Consider the following 17,103-nt stretch of genomic DNA (forward strand, 5'->3'; position numbering starts at 1 on the left):
TAAACTAAGACTAACTCATAACAACTCAAACATGACTCAACTATGCCTTCTAGGGTTACAATAGAAATTGACTCAATTATCACTCAAACATGCATGTTGGTCTATGTCTCAACTTGTAGGTCTTAAACCCATACAGAAATTACCTGCATATGAATTCTAAAACACAAAAAATAAATAATGTGAGAGCAGAACACACTAAACACATATACACAGAGATTTTCCCCTGGATCCCAAAACCGGGACTACCAGCTTGATTTTTCATTATATTCCTTTCAATGTTACAATACATGTTTATACATGCCGAAGCACCCAATACCATGGACCGAAAACCATCGCGTCCAAAAAACATGTGCGAAAATCATGCACAAAACCATAGGTGGGTCCGCCCAACCTAACCTAGGGTCCAAAACCAAAATTTTCCAGGGCGCTGCCCCGGACCCCATAAAGTGGGGTTATAGGTGCCCCTCAAACCCCCTATTAACTACGTGGAAAGAATATAACACAACCCAACATTCTCCCACTTGTTGTTTTCTTTCCAACAAGAGAACTTAGTCATTTTTCCAACCCTGAAATGCCCATTATTTCTCTACACCAAGAGAACTTCTCAAAGCTCACAGATTTTGTCAATGCATTTACAGTATTCTTCAGAGTGTCCACCTTTACCAGCAACACCTTTTTGTCTTTTTTCAAACCCCTCACAAAGTGATATTGAACATCAATGTGCTTTGTCTTTGAATGATATGTGGGGTTATTTGCGAAGAAAATTGCACTTTGGTTGTCACATTCTATCCTTATAGCTTCATGTACTAACCCCATACTTGAACACAATCTCTGCAACCAAACTGCTTCCTTTCTTGCATGAGTGGTTACCATGTATTCTGCCTCTATAGTTGATAGTGCCACTACAGATTGTTTCTTACTCATCCAAATGACTGCACCTCCAAATAGGTTAAACACATACCCACTTGTAGATCTTCTCTGATCCAGATCTCCAACCCAGTCTGCATCAACAAAGCCATGAATATCCAACACTCTGTCCAATCCTAGTCTTCCTTGGTAGCACAAACCATAATCACTAGTGCCACGCAAATACCTGAAAACCCGCTTCATTGTTGTCAGTGCTCCTTCCCTGGTTTTGACATAAACCTACTCAATACTCCCACTGCATGTGCAATGTCTGGTCTAGTACAGACCATTGCATACATCAGGCTACCGACTGCACTTGCATATGGAACACGGGACATGTCCTCTTCCTCTTCTTGTGTCTTAGGACACTATTCAGCAGATAACCTCACACCTACAGGAATAGGAACCTTCACCAGTTTACTATCCTACATATTAAACCTCTGTAGTATTGTCTCGACATACTTCCTCTAGTTTAACCAGAGCTTCCTCTTTGTATAGTCTCTTTTAATTTCCATGCCCAAAATATAGTTTGCAGCACCAAGGTCTTTCATGTCAAATTTGGAGGACAATTGGGTCTTCAAATCTTGGATAATTTCTTTGTCATTTCCAACTAGAAACATATCATCCACATACAAGACCAGATAAATAACACGGTCACCAATTAATTTAAAATACACACAATGATCTTCTTTGCTTCTTGTGAAGCCAAGTCCCCGTATAAATGTATCAAATTTCTGATACCACATCCTTAGTGACTGTTTAACCTATACAAAGACTTCTTTAACTTGCATACTAGTTCTTTCTTACCCTTCACTACAAAGCCTTCAGGTTGCTTCATGTAGATCTCCTCTTCCAGATCCCCATGAAGAAATTTTGTCTTCACATCCATCTGTTCTACCTCAAAATCAAAAGCAGCAACAATAGATAAAAGTAATCTAATAGAAGTTACCTTGGCAACAAAAGCAGCAAAAATAGATAAAAGTAATATAATAGAAGTTACCTTGGCAACAGGAGAAAAAATATCACCAAAATCACTTCCTGGAACTGTTGGTCACTTTAATTGCTTATTAATTCAAACAACCAAGTGCTACATAAATTGTTAACCCAGGGAAGTCTGTTTATTTCAAAGGCAACTATGCATTATATGTACTCAATCTTAAAAGAAATAAAAGTTGTTGTAAAACTAGTCACACCTTGCTTTAAGCAAATTGAAGCTCCACTCTCAAATACAACAAAAACAATCTATTGCAGACAGCTACCAAAGAATTCTTAATTTCATTAAAGGAGTAATCTAATAAAAAAAAACAATCTACAAAGGAAAGAACTAGCTATGTTGTAACAGAGAACAGGACCCTATTCCCAGAGCGGGAACCTTCAGCACCTGTTTCTGATTACCAAGTTTCCAACTCACTCTGTAAACTCAATTGCCAATGAAACACTCATAAATTAACTGTGGATAAACTAAGAAATGTAGCAATCAATTGGAAAGAAAACAGAGTTTCAGCAATAATGCAAAATCAATATTCAGTAAACAGTATTGTTAACAAGGCATGGATAAAAGTCACACTTAACACAGTGCATAAATATAATGGGTGAATCTTGTGATGAAGGTGGGCCCTGTCCTTCTCACAGGATTCCCCAGGAGACAAGAACTAGAAAGAAATGTTTAGAACAAGATTTTATTCATCCATCAATATGTCATGTTACAAAAAGATTCCAGTTATGTTCCTTCAACTAAACCTTTCCCCGTAGTTTGTTCATCCCCCTCTAATGTAGATGTCTCCTCTTTTTAAAGAGGAGACATCTATTACAACAGATTACATTGTAATTCTTATTTTAACCCTTTATACAAAAATAGGGAAATTAGTTTTCCCATCAACAAAATTCTGTTATAGTAATGTTGTCTTTAGATCATGGTCGTTACATCCAGTGTAGCAGCTCCTTTGGTGATCTTCTTCTGTTGCTGTCAAATCTAGACTGCAAATCACAACTGTTCAGCCACGAGATTTGCGCATCGTTCCTACTGTTTCAGCAACTGTAGAAGTAATCTTGCAATCTCCCAGCAGTTTCAGCAATGTGGACTGCACATCGTTCTTTAACTGCTCAGCAACTATCAATTCAATGATTAACTATGAAGATAGCGTAATTATATGTAAAATAATTAAACGTATAGTGATGAGAAGAAATATTGTGTACCTTTGGAATAATTGGGTTAAAACAATAACAAGGACTTTAAATATAAGTTGAAAAAGGATGACATCATAGCAAAATGTATGGTCAAAAAGAGACAATATGAGGTCCTAACAGGCACCTGGGAATAACCTTTTGCTACCAACCGAGCTTTGTATTTCTCCACTTTTCCTTATGTATTTGTCTTATTTTTGAACACCCATTTGCTGCCAATGGGTTTCCTTCCAACCGGCAACTCCACCAGATCCCAAGCCTCATTTTTGTGCAAAGATGCCATTTCATCAACCATGGCCTCTTTCTAGAGTTTTCCATCCTCTGAATCCACTGCTTCCTTCACAGTTCTGGGATCATCATCAGTAACACACAAAGCAAAATTTGAACAGAAAGCAGATGGACTATAAATTTCTGGATGCCTTCTTTCTCGAACTGATCTTCTCACAGCCGGAGTTTGTGGCTCTTCATCTTCTGATTCCTCCTCTGTTGTAGAGTCTGATTCTTCCTCCTTTAGCTCAAACTCTATCTTCTCGGGTTCCTTTGGTTGGACTTCATGTTTAATAACATATTTTACCTCTCTGAACACCACATCTCGGCTGTACACAACCTTCCATGTGACGGGGTTCCAAAGCTTATACCCCTTTAAACCATCCTTATACCCAATAAAGATGCACTTTTTAGATTTACACTTTGCAAAACTCTCCACCATTATCTGTCCTCAGCACCTTTATCTTCTTCTCTGTCTGATTTTCCATGAGAGCCTTAAATTCTTTAAACCTGTCAAAGGCTTTAGATTTCTTCTTAAGGAAATATATCCATATATTCCTTGAGAAGTCATCTATAAATGATACATAGTACATAGACTTACCCAGTGATGGAACCTTCATAGGTGCAAACACATCATTGTGCACAAGTTCTAATATCTGTTTCGCCCTCTTACTACCAGACGGGAAGCTCACCCGATTCTGCTTCCCATATACACAATTTTCACAGAAATCAAAATCCAAAGAGCTATTACTCATACCTTCTACCATACCATTAACATGAAGTATTTGAAGGCCCTTCTCTCCAATATGTCCAAGTCTTTGATGCCACAGCATGGTCTTTTCTCCGGAGACCACTAGATTTTCTGCTCCACTTTCAGGAACCACGGAACTGTTGCACCCATCAAAAACAGTGTTACCTTGCAGCTTGTACAGAGTTCCAATCCGAACTCCCCGCATCAATATCAGTGCTCCTCGAACCATCTTGGAGGTATCCTTCTCAAACACTGCTTTTACACCTGCATCATCCAGCTTACTAACAAAAATAAGATTTCTGTCTAATGCAGGAATATGCAGAACACCCGGAAGTGTTCTAACCCTTCCACCTTGCAGCTTCAACTTTACTTTTCCACGACCAATGATTCTAGCCTTCCTGTCATCCCCCAAGAAGACATCACCACCATCATATTTCTCATACTCATAGAACCACTCTCTATGGGGCGTGAAGTGAAAGGATGCACCTAAGTCAATCAACCATGCCTCATGATCTACATGTGTACTTGAAGAAACCAAGTACACATCCCCACCTTCATCTGAGGTGGTTTTCACCTCTGCAGAAGGAGCCTCATCAGATCCCTTTTCTTTGTCAGGAGTTTAAGATTTAGATTCCCTTTTGAAGTGGCCTTCCTTTCCGCATTTCCAGCACACCACCTTTACAGGTTTTCCTAGAGATTTAGATCTCCCTCTAGATTTATATCTCCCACTCGATGACTTATTTTTGTTTCTGTTCTGGGACTGTCCTCGTACAGACAAGGCATCACCATTTTGGCTCTCCATATTTTTTTGTCTCATTTCCTCCGTCAGCAAGGCTGAGACTATTTCATCAAACTGCAAGGCAATTGCAATGCTACCTATTGCAATAACTAGACTATCCCACAAATCTGGTAGAGAAAACAACAAACTGATGCACTTATCTTCATCTGAAATTTTAATATCAATAGATGATAACTAACTTAGCACAGTATTAAATGCATTCAAATGCTCTGTCACCGAGTCTCCATCTTTCATCCTCAGGTTATATAGCTTTTTGTTGGAAATAATACTGAGAGGGGGGGTGAATCAGTATTATCAAGCAATTTACCAAATCTTCCTTATTTGATCTTTTGAATTATTCTTGCATATCAGTACCATAAAATAATGAGCATGAATAAAGAAAATAGACAGTCACACCAAAGAACACAAGATGTAAGGTGGAAACCCAATGCGGGAGAAAACCACCTGCTGCAATATGTCTCTATCTTCTTTCAAGAAATTCTTTTTACAATGATTTTGTACTGGTGCAGTCCTTTACCAGCACGCAGGCTGCCACCTGCAGAGAGCTACAACTCTCTCTCGTTTTCCAGTCTCTCCTGGAAGGGAGCTACAACCCCCTACTTCTTTTCATGAAGGATCAAATGATCAACAAGTATACAACAGATACAGTCCACTACAGATATCAGATCAGTAATTACAGAAATAACCCAGAACACCTTATGAACAGAAATATACGGTCAACAGATGATCTTAAGACAGGGACGCATATTTTCTTTCTGTGACTTGCGACTGGACGCAGTCCACCTTCCACTGTTCTGCGTGCCGACGCACTGTTCCTCTATGCTTTGCTGCGACCGGCGCACCCAGAAACACTATCGCGCCGTGTCTTTTGCTTCAGAGACGCACCCAATAACACAGTCGCGCCGCGTCCTTTGCCTCAGAGACGCACCTGCGCCTTTACTGTACTGCGTCCCGGCGCACTTTCCCTTCACTGAACCTGCGTCCCTTCAGATATAAAAGATATGAGGACTTCAGAACCAACCCAAACACTCAGATCCACAGATCTGATCATGCGCCATAGAGATCACAGTCCATTAGAAGATTCGCCCTCATAGATCTGGACTAGATCTCACCAAAAGATATTCAACCAAGATGATGCCTAATCCAAATGAACTCCTTTGCTTTATATAGGCAAGCTTCTCCCCAAAACATGGAACAAAACCACGAGCCGACACCATAGAAACACAAAACCGTCGGCTAGATACCACACAAGAAACCCCCACGTGCTTTTCTCTGCCTTGAAATGTGTGCACTGGGCGGACGCACCTCCTGAACGGCTGGCCTGCATCCCTGGACGCGGGTTCTGTATGGTATACCTGCGGGGACGCACGCGCTGAACATATTTCCTGCGTCCTTCTTGATTTATCACCTGAATGGGTTTGCCATCAAGGACAACACCTGAATCATAATGCCAACACTTTTTGCACAAGAATAGTTTATTCACTAGAGACTTAGATTGGTACAAAGTCCCTAACTTGTCCATAAATCCTTTGCTATAGCTTCCCCTAATACATTCAACAATACTGAATCTGAGACACACAATCGTATTGTGCTCTTTGCCTTCTGATCCAACTTCTTCCATTCTTCATCGAACACTCCTGTTGGTTTAGTACCTGGATCTACCGCGATCCACTGATCTTTATCCACCAACAGATCCTCCATCTTGAGTTTCCACAACTGAAAACTCTGACCATTAAATTTCTCGATCTCTATCTTTCCATTGCTCGCCATCTTCTTTCACCACCAGAATCGATCTTGTAGATCTCCCACTGAACAGGATCTACCATAGGCCCAAGCGAAACCCCTCAGCAACAAAGGCATCCTATTGAAGCCAAATCTGTTCTGATACCAATTGTAGGTTTTAACCCCGTACAGAAATTACCTACATATGAATTCTAAAACACAAAAAATAAATAATGTGAGAGCAGAACACATAAAACACATATACATAGAGATTTTCCCCTGGATCCCAAAACCGGGACTACCAGCTTGATTTTTCATTATATTCCTTTCAATGTTACAATACATATTTATACATGCCAAAGCATCCAATACCATGGATCGGAAACCATCGCGTCCAAAAAACATGTGCGAAAATCATGAACAAAACCATAGGTGGGTCCGCCCAACCTAACGTAGGGTCCAAAACCAAAATTTTGACCCCATAAAGTGGGGTTACGGGTGCCCCTCAAACCCCCTATTTACTACGTGGAAAGAATATAACACAACCCAACACAACTGGGCTTACAATGACTCAAAACTTTTACAATTTTGCATCTTTTTCCTCTTCTTCCAAATTCTATATCCTTGAAATTGCTTCATTATGTGTTGCACGTTCTTACTATAGGGTCCATGTTTCTTTACTTGTTTTTACTACAATGTTTATTTACTTGTTGTTACTACAATGTTTCTTTGGCTTGTCTTGAATTTGATTTGAGTTAGTTTTCTACAACTTCATCTTCAAGGATTCTTTCGCTTATGGACTACTGCCAGAACTCATCAATTTCAAATTGTCTTCTTTTCTCTACTTCTTGTGCTTCATATTCTTGACTTTCTTTTTTCCATACTTCTTGATAGAATAATCTTATCTCTTCTTGAATCAATTGTTGAAAAATGGTTTTAATGCATTCTTCCTTGTTTTCAGAAACTTCCATATCCTTCTCTTCACTTTCATCATTAGGTACTGCTGCTTTTTTCTATACTATTCACACTCAAAATCAATGTTAGAAATATATTCATTATGCTCTACAATGAGAGCTTCCTTCTCTTCCTCTTCCTTCTCTGCCTTATCTTCCACTCCTTTACAAACCTTTGTTGCTGCAAACAGGTTGTCTTCCACTTGGCTTCCAGACACAAGTGGGCTTCTCTCACCAAATAACAACATATCAATAAGATTTTTATGTTGCATCATGTGAAACCACTCATCACCAGTTAAATTATCTTCATTAAAGTTAACATCAACATAATTTTTATCACTCTATTGTGGGATATTGGAGCATGCATGTGCTCATTGATAATTCCAAACCCATCAGCTGCGAGTGGATTCACCAGTTCATATATCACTTTGTAGTCATCATCCACATGTGTTTCGTCACAATGGGATTCACCATCATCTGTACCATCCACGTTACAGTGGATATCCGCTTTATCTGCTTCACACACAAAGGCTTCAACTTCTCTCTTTGCAATCTTTGTTGCATCTTCTTCATCCATATGCATGTATTCATAATGGATTTGAATTGTATAGTATTGATGACCATCATCCACTTTTGAGTGGGATTCTCCGAACTTTGTTGTCTTCTCAAAGTTTTTCTTACCGACTCTTAGATTTGTGGCTAACTCAATAGACTGTGACACATCTTGTTGTTGCATGTCACTCCCCCTTGCACCAAATTCTTCTTCGAATATCTTACATGCTTTATTGGAAGATGTAGCTTTTGCTACCTTACACATAACCATTTCATCCATTGCTTGTTGAATGAAACTCAAATCTAATTCATCAGTAAATATATGAGTTGGTAGCATATCCATGCTACACCAATCAACCTCGGTTTCCTCTTTGTCTTCTGCTAGACCTATCAGTTCCTCGTCTGCGGCCTGAACCTCTCTAAAAATGGAAACAATCTATGACTCTTCTTTTCGATTCCTTTTCTTAATCTTCTTGAGTCACGCTTTACGAGCCATGGTTGTTGTCTTTCCTTTGTCTTATAGTTTCTTCTCTGATTGCATGACCTTATCTTCCATATCACCCTAGGAAAAAAATATGATTTTTAATATGCGCCCCCATAAGGCACAATATTCACCCAAAAAATATTGTCATGCTTGACGAAACACCAAAATATTTTTGGTAGACTAATGGAATTTGCAAAGCCCTAAACTCTGTGGTCAACAAAATCCTTTTATAAAATTCTATTTATATTAAAAAACTTGTCTTTCCAAATCATATCGACCCTACACATTTTTTTTTGTGTTTTTTTAAAAAACAATTTACAATTGACCAATTGATCAATCAAACTTTTTACAACATAGGGTCTCACATTTTATGGATAACTTTATGAATCTTAAAAACAATACAACTTGCAGATAAATATTCATTCTTTCCCACCAACTTTTGACTTTGACCTTTCCTTTAGACTTGCAGATGCTCTATTGACTTTTGAATATTTTCCACACCCTTAAAAAAAAAAACCTTAAGAATTTTTAAAAAACTTTAAAACTTGCCTCACGGATTGGGTATGTCCTTTTACATGTATGGCCAGGTTAACGCAGCTCTCCAACTCATTTTTAATTGGATTCAAAGCACCGAAAGTGGTTGTTAGTGGAGATGGCAGTAGAAACACTTTTTATTCAATAAAAAACTATCAATATTTAGCTTGTTGCATTTAGGATTGCGACCTTCACTCTGTTCAAAAAGATCAACAAGCAATGGTTTATCACTCAGTGGCATCTGTGAAACGTTTGACCTTTTTATCACTCGGGGCTCTACAAGTTGTGGTTACAGAATTGTTTTAGATCTTCTAGCTCTCAAACAAATTTGTTGGAAAGGTAGAGGAACCAAAATAAAGGTTCCACACACAAAACACATGAGTTATGACTCTTCTATTGATCACACAAAACTTGATGAGTACAATGAACCTTATAGTGAAGGGTATTTAAATCTTTTCGACTAGCGATTCCCCTAAAATAACTTGACATGCAACAACACACTAAATTCGACCATGACGTAACTCGACTTGATTTGACTTAACTTGAATCCCTAAATTTAGCCAACTCTTCATGCATGAGTAATTATCTTATTTTAACATGTATAGTGGTATCAAAGTGTTTGTTATTCATCAACTCCATGTTTATTTTGTGCCATGTAGAGATTGGTCTATGTTCGTGTGAAAATGTCAAAGTCACTTTCTTTGAAGGAGTAAATCCAAAGTATTAGGGGGGCGGAGTATATGGGTGACAGCCTCACCTAAAATTGTGTGATTGAACCCTTGACGTACTAGAGTCGTGGTGAGGCCATCAGCGTTTTAATTTTTGAAGTCTCAGTACACATCAGCATTTCGCTTTGTGAACGAGGTAAAATATCTTGACTCCCAGTTGATGAGCCCCAATTTTGGTACAATTTGGGCTCATTTTGGCCTATTCTACTTGCACAAACCATTCATTTTTATTGCTTATGCATGCATTTCTTAGTTTATTCATGTTGTTTGTAGGAAGAAGGGTAGGCACTCTCTCTACGTGACTGATGCATTTTGATTCCAGGTTTTGGCATTAAAAGGGAGCAAAAGACAACGAAAAAGGAGTTAAGGAGACAACGAGGTGGCACTGCGGGTTTTGGGAGAGGATGTCCACGGTTCTAGGGACATCCCTCGTGATTCCCATCAAGAACTCCGATCTCTAATCCATCTCCCCTCCGAGCTTAAAAAACGGCCAGGTGTTCTACAGGAACAGCAGTTATAAACTGCTCTACAGGAACAGCAATTATGTCCATCCTACAGGATCAGCAGTTAAACTCTAGTTGGACAGCCGAGCTCCTAAAATTTAGGACACTTGTTGGATCATCGTTTTTGTATAAGTATGAAGGCTTTAGCCTTAGATAGGTTGTTGAAACTCTCGTATTGCTATTTTAGTTTTGGAGCACAGTTCAGTTTTCGTTCCTTTTTGTAAGCCAATTTGGCATGATATCAGTTATGAATAAAGAAGGCAGTTTGTGATCTAGTTCTGAGTTTTTCTTAAGGAGACTATAGCTCTCAGGTTAGGGCCCAACGTGAGAGCCATAGATCCCCTCTGCTGTAGTGTTGTTTCCATTTCATTTCAGCACTGTGAGCTTTCCATTTACACATGCAATTTGAATTACAGGTTGTTGAGTTGGTCTTTTTCATGAGTTAGATAGGAGTTTGCTTATAGTGAATTTGTTTCCATTTGCTTAGTGTAGCAGAGGATAGACATAATCGATTGGAGCTCCAACAAAAAGGTTGTTAAGGCTCACTGCCGTCTCATCTGGGATTGGAGTGAAGTCCATGAATAACCACCAAAAATATGCATTTCTTGATTCCATGATTGCTACCAACAAAGACACGTTAAGTTAGATGCTTTTACATGATTCACACAGGCACCACACTTCCTTACCACAGCTTCATGCACGTTCTCTTTCACATTTCGATTGCTGCTCATTGAATTTACAAGCACAAGTAGTTTAGGTTGATGCATTTTTGGTTAAGTAACAGTCATAATAATTTGTTTCACTTACACTGCTCTCTCTCTCTCGTTCCATCACTTTGTCCTCCATCTTGATCACGCATGCAGACATCTCTTTGACCCCTGCTCCGCTCTGTTACCTCACCAAGTCTTTCATTCCTCACGTGTTTCCATTCTCTAGCCTTTCGTTGACATAGCCCTTCACCTTCCATCCTCCTCCCTACACTCACTTCCCATCCTAATCTTTCACTTCTAAAGCTGTCACCAGCCTCATCCCTACCTTACACATCTCCCTCTACGATTTCATCATCCCTCCATCACTCCAAACACTCACGGTAGGTCATCCTGTAGCCATTTATAGACATCCTGTAGAAAACAGAGTATCCTGTAGGATTCTCCACAGCCATCCTGTAGGAGGCCACTCTCTCAGTTGCTGAGCATATGAATGCGAGGAACCTCTGTGGATGGGTGCTAAGGATCCCTAGGGACCTCTCCTAGCCTCCCCAACCTATCCCACACTTTCCTTCCTTCTCCATCCCATCTGCACAACCAAACCCTAGTTAGCTCAAGATCACCATCATCCCACACACACTTAAAAGAAAATACAAAAACATAACTTTCATGTTGCAAGTAGTTTAGAATGATGCATTTTCATTTATCAGAGGTAGTGACAGCATTGGTAGAAGTTGCATTTACATTCCATGCATTGTAGAGGTCAGACTAGTTAAATTAGGGTTTCCTAGGTTTACATGCTTTGATTTGCTTTCAGTTCATTTTTGTCAAGTAGACTAGCTTTCCTTTGAGATTAGCTTTCGTCCATCAATTAGCAAGCTTCTTCTGAGAGCCTATAGAAGTTGGCTTGAGCCCTAGCGGACTTGTGCCAGCTGACCAAGTGACAGCTGCGACAAGAGCTAGTACTTGTGCATATAGCACCGTCGCTTCCAAGTTTGTACGAACTACCGGGTTGATAAAATGAGAGACAGGAAGCCCCAGGAGTTGTAGCATTATTGCTACAATACTGGAGCTCACCATCTTTTTGGCGCCGTTGCCGGGGAAGCGTCAGAGTATTAGTAATTGTTGCTTTTCTTCTACTTCCATACTCTTACTTCTGCTCAGTAGTTTACTTCATTTCCCTTTTTGCAAAAGTAGCTTAGCATTTCTTGCTTTCCTAGATTAGCATTTCCTGCTTTCCTAGATTAATATTTCCTGCTTTCCTAGATTAGCTTTCCAATTTTGCAATTTCATTTGAGCAATATAGTTAGTTGTAGATCACTTTGTTTCAGTTTTGCAGGTACCAAAGAAAAAGCAAAAGCACTCAAAACAAAAGAAAAAAAAGGTCCTTTCCATTTCATGCCTCGTAGGAACCGTGATAGATCAGGCAAATTCCTACCAAACACCCCCACCACATCACTAAGTCACCCTTCACTCTTCTTTGGTGACCGTGACCTAGAGGAACCTATAGGTGAACATCCGAAGATACATCAAGACCCTATAGAAGAAGAAGAGTTAGAGACCACTCCATCTGTAGCCATGGCTGATAATAGGAGAGAAGATGAGAGAATAGAAGGAGCTTTCCCCATCCGAGAGACCAATGGAGAGATGAGAATGAAAAACATTAGCCCCTCTGCTTTGCCTCACTTCCATGGACTGACCACTGAGGATCCTGATACCTTCTTATTTGAGTTTGTTGTCCTTTGTAGAACCTATGACTATACTGAAGATGAGCAAAACCTAAAGCTTTTCCCTTCCACCCTTAAGGATGCAGCCCTACGCTGGTTCATGGGATTACCTGGCAATAGCATAGCTACTTGGGCTCATATGCAGCAAGCCTTCAATACCAAGTATAGGGATTATTGTCGGTCCAAGGAAACTAAGGGAGAGATCTTTCGAATGACCATGGGGAATGATGAGTCTTTAGAGGATTATGAGGAGAGGTTCCAACTTAGTTATAAACGGGCCAGGTGCACACTTGACCCTGAATCCCTCAAGTTGGTTCTACTCCAAGGAGTCCCTGAAGATCTCTTAGACACCCTTCACATGTTAGCTGGGGGGGACATTTACCAACTGCCTTATGAGGACAGCAAGACTGTGTTCCGAAATCATTCTAGGGCAGCTAGGAAAAGAGGTAGAGGAAATCTCCTCTCCACTGGTGTCCCCTTCTCCAAACATGAGTTTACAAACCAATTAGAAGATCTTAAGAGTGAGGTGAGACAGACCATTGCCTTGCACCTGGACACATTCAGGATCCAGCAGAAGAAAGAAGAAGCTGAGAGAGCCTTGGCTATCTTCTGTCCTAGGTGCACCAGAAGACACCCTAAGAACGAATGCCCATTGCATTCGGTTGAAGTGTGTTTTGTTTGTGAGGAGGACCATCCTACCAATCAGTGTCCCACCTTACTTGGGTTTAAAGCCATGTACCAAGGGACTGAAGCCCCCACTGAACCTCTCTACTTCATCAATCAAAGGAGGCCTCAAGGATCTAGACCTTATCAGCAGGGGATGCAAGGGGCATCTCAAGCCTACAACAACCCCAACCAATCGACTCCTATGCCTTCCTGGGGTCCCCCTGCTCATCCTTCTTGGTCCATGCCTCCTCCATGGTCTTATCCACCTCAGTATCCTACTCAACCTCCCTCTCATCCATATCACTCACATACCCAGTTGCAGCATCAATGGAGTGCTCCTCAGTCGGGGTGGAGGCCCCAATACAACACTCCTCCTGCCATTTTGCCTCCACCACCAGTCCAACCTCAGCCTTTACCTCCTGCTCCTCCTAGGCAACCTCAGATGCCTGCTCAACCGAACCCGAACCCCAACAATAGACAGGCTCAGCAGGTATATACTGGGGAGACCTCGTGCCCTACCTATGCTGTGGAGATCCAGGAGATCAATCTTAGATCTGGAAAGACTCTTCCAGATCACCAACCTCCTCCCCCAGAGGATGAGGAAAACCATCAGGAGAGTGAACCAAAGCCTATTCCACCCTTTCCTGAGAGACTAACAGCCACCACACAACCTAACCCAGAAGAAGATGAGCTTTTGGGTGAGCTCAAGCAGTTGTGTGTAAAAATCCCACTTCTCCAAGCCATCAAGGATGTGCCTATATATAACAAGTTGGTTAAGGAGAAGTGTTTCAAGCACCCAGGCAGACGGAAGAAAGATGCCTCAACTATCAATGTCATAGGACAACTGTCTGACCTGATGCTAGGACAAGTCATATGCCCAAAGTACCTAGACCCTGGAAGCCCTGTAGTAGATGTTCACATCAATGGCACCATTATCCCCCACACCTTGATTGATCTGGGGGCAGCCATCAATGTGATGACTAGAGATACCATGCTTAAACTCAATCTTCAGGGTTCCTTGAGGAAGACCTCGACAGTACTGCAATTAGCAGATCGCTCCACCGTGACTCCCGAAGGGATTGTGGAGGATGTCTTGGTCTCTATTGATTCTTGGGAATACCCTGCAGACTTCCTGGTTCTGCAACCAAAGGCCAAGCTTACTGGATACCCTCTCATCTTGGGAAGGCCTTGGTTAGCTACTGCAGATGCTTACATAAGTTGTCGGGCAGGAAACATGACCATCAGGAATGGTCCCATGTCCAAGCAACTTGTCCTATACCCTCCTGCCCAACCTTCTTTAGAGCATGATTTACCCCTCTGGTTGGAAGAAGGAGAAGAAGACGAGGTGTATTCAGCACCTCTGTGTACCATAGAAGCCAATAGAAGAGACCCTCCTACCGAGGATGATCTGATTGAGACCCTGATCCAGAATCCACCTTCCAGTGCACTATCTTTAGAGAAGTTGGTGGAGGATTCCCAAGCTAGCACCTCAGTGGACCTCTGTACAACCGACCCTGTCACTCCCAGAGTCAAAAGTGTGGAGTTTGGCCTTGAGAGAGCATTAAAGATCAGCTCCTCCCTATCTCCTTCCTAGGAGAAGGAGTTGTGTAGCCTATTGGCCAGACACTTAGATGCCTTTGCTTGGAGCTATAAGGAGATGAAAGGAGTCCATCCCTCGGTCTGTACCCATCATATATACATCAAAGAGGATTGTAAACCAGTTAGGCAACCCCGGAGGAGGATGAATCCAGCCCTCAAGGACATTGTCAAGGAAGAGTTGCAAAAACTGTTGGATGTCGGATTCATCTACCCCATCTCAGATAGTGAATGGGTGTCCCCTCTAGTGTTGGTTCCCAAGAAGAATGGGAAGTGGAGGATCTGTGTAGATTACCGTGAGCTGAACAAAGCTACCAAGAAAGACCATTTCCCCCTACCCTTCATAGATCAAGTGTTGGGTGGACTGGCAGGAAAGAAGTTCTTCTCTTTCCTGGATGGGTTTAGCGGGTACAACCAAATCCAAATCAGCCCGGAAGACCAAGATAAGACCACCTTCACCTGTCCTTGGGGTACCTTTGCCTACAGAGTCCTTCCCTTTGGGCTATGCAACGCTCCTGCTACTTTTCAGAGAGTTGTCTTAAGCATCTTCTCGGAGTTGGTCCATGATGCAGTGGAAATATACATGGATGACTTTGCCCCTTATGGGGCCAAGTTCCAGGAAGCATTGTCCAACTTGGGAAAGGTCCTCACCAAGTGCACTGAGATGAACTTGTCCCTTAGTCCTGAAAAATGTGAATTCCTAATGACTGAGGGGACCGTGCTAGGCCATACTATTTCTTCCCAAGGATTGCAGGTGGATCCCAACAAAATTTCTCTCATCAAAAGGGTTCCACCTCCTCAAAAAGTAAGGGATGTCCGGAGTTTCTTGGGATTAGCAGGATACTACCGAAGATTCATTAAGGACTTCAGCAAGTTAGCCTCACCATTGTTTGGTCTGTTGGCAAAAGTTGTGGAGTTTAAGTGGACTGACGATTGTCAGAAGAGTTTGAATGAGATAAAGGACAAGTTGGTGTCAGCACCAATCTTGAGAGGTCCAAACTGGGCCCTACCTTTCCACATCCACACTGATGCCTCAAACAAAGCCATAGGTGCAGCCTTAGGACAAGTTGAGGAAAAACTTCCATATGACATTTACTTCGTTAGCAAAAACTTGTCCAAAGCCGAGCTGAACTACACTGTAACCGAGAAGGAATTCTTAGCTGTGGTCCATGCACTGAACAAGTTCCGACATTATATTACTGGTTACCAGACCTTTGTACATACTGACCATGCTGCTATTAGATACTTGATGAATAAACCAAATGTGAATGCTCGTATTATTAGATGGTTACTTTTATTGCAGCAGTTTCATCTAACCATTGTTGATAAACCAGGGAGAAAAAATGTTGTTGCTGACTTCTTGTCTAGATTGGATTTGTCTGCAGATGAAGATGGGACGGTGGATGACCAGATGCTTGATGAGCATCTGTTTTCTATATCAGTACTCTCTCCATGGTTTGCTGATATAGCAAACTACCTTGTTTCAGCTCAGTTCCCTCCGCACCTCTCTTCAAAAGAGAAGAGCAAAATCATCAGAAAGAGTGCCTCATTTACATGGATTGGGGGCAATCTGTTCAAGCTTGGCCCCGATCAGATCTTAAGGCATTGTGTAAGGGAAGAGGAAGTCTTTAACATCCTCCTCACCTGTCATGATGAGCCTTGTGGAGGACACTTTGCAGCAAAGAGAACTACCTTCAAGATTCTGCAGGCAGGCTACTATTGGCCCACACTGCATCAAGATGTCAGGAGATATGTCAGCCAGTGCGACCAATGCCAAAGAATGGGAAAACCGACCCAAAGGGATGAGATGCCTCTCCAACCTCAAGTGACTCTTGAGCCATTTGAGAAGTGGGGCATGGACTTTGTGGGTCCAATCAATCCCTCTTCGAGGCAAAGATCCTACATCATTGTGTGCACTGACTACCTGACGAAGTGGGCAGAGACCAAAGCCATCAAAGCAGCAACAGAAGAAAAAGTGGCCGAGTTCTTGAGAGAGAGCATCTTCTATAAGTTTGGCTATCCAA

The sequence above is a fragment of the Pinus tabuliformis genome, chromosome 9, assembly GCF_031772625.1.
Source record: "Pinus tabuliformis cultivar Carrire ecotype Pingquan chromosome 9, CPIR1, whole genome shotgun sequence".
NCBI classification, from domain to species: domain Eukaryota; kingdom Viridiplantae; phylum Streptophyta; class Pinopsida; order Pinales; family Pinaceae; genus Pinus; species Pinus tabuliformis.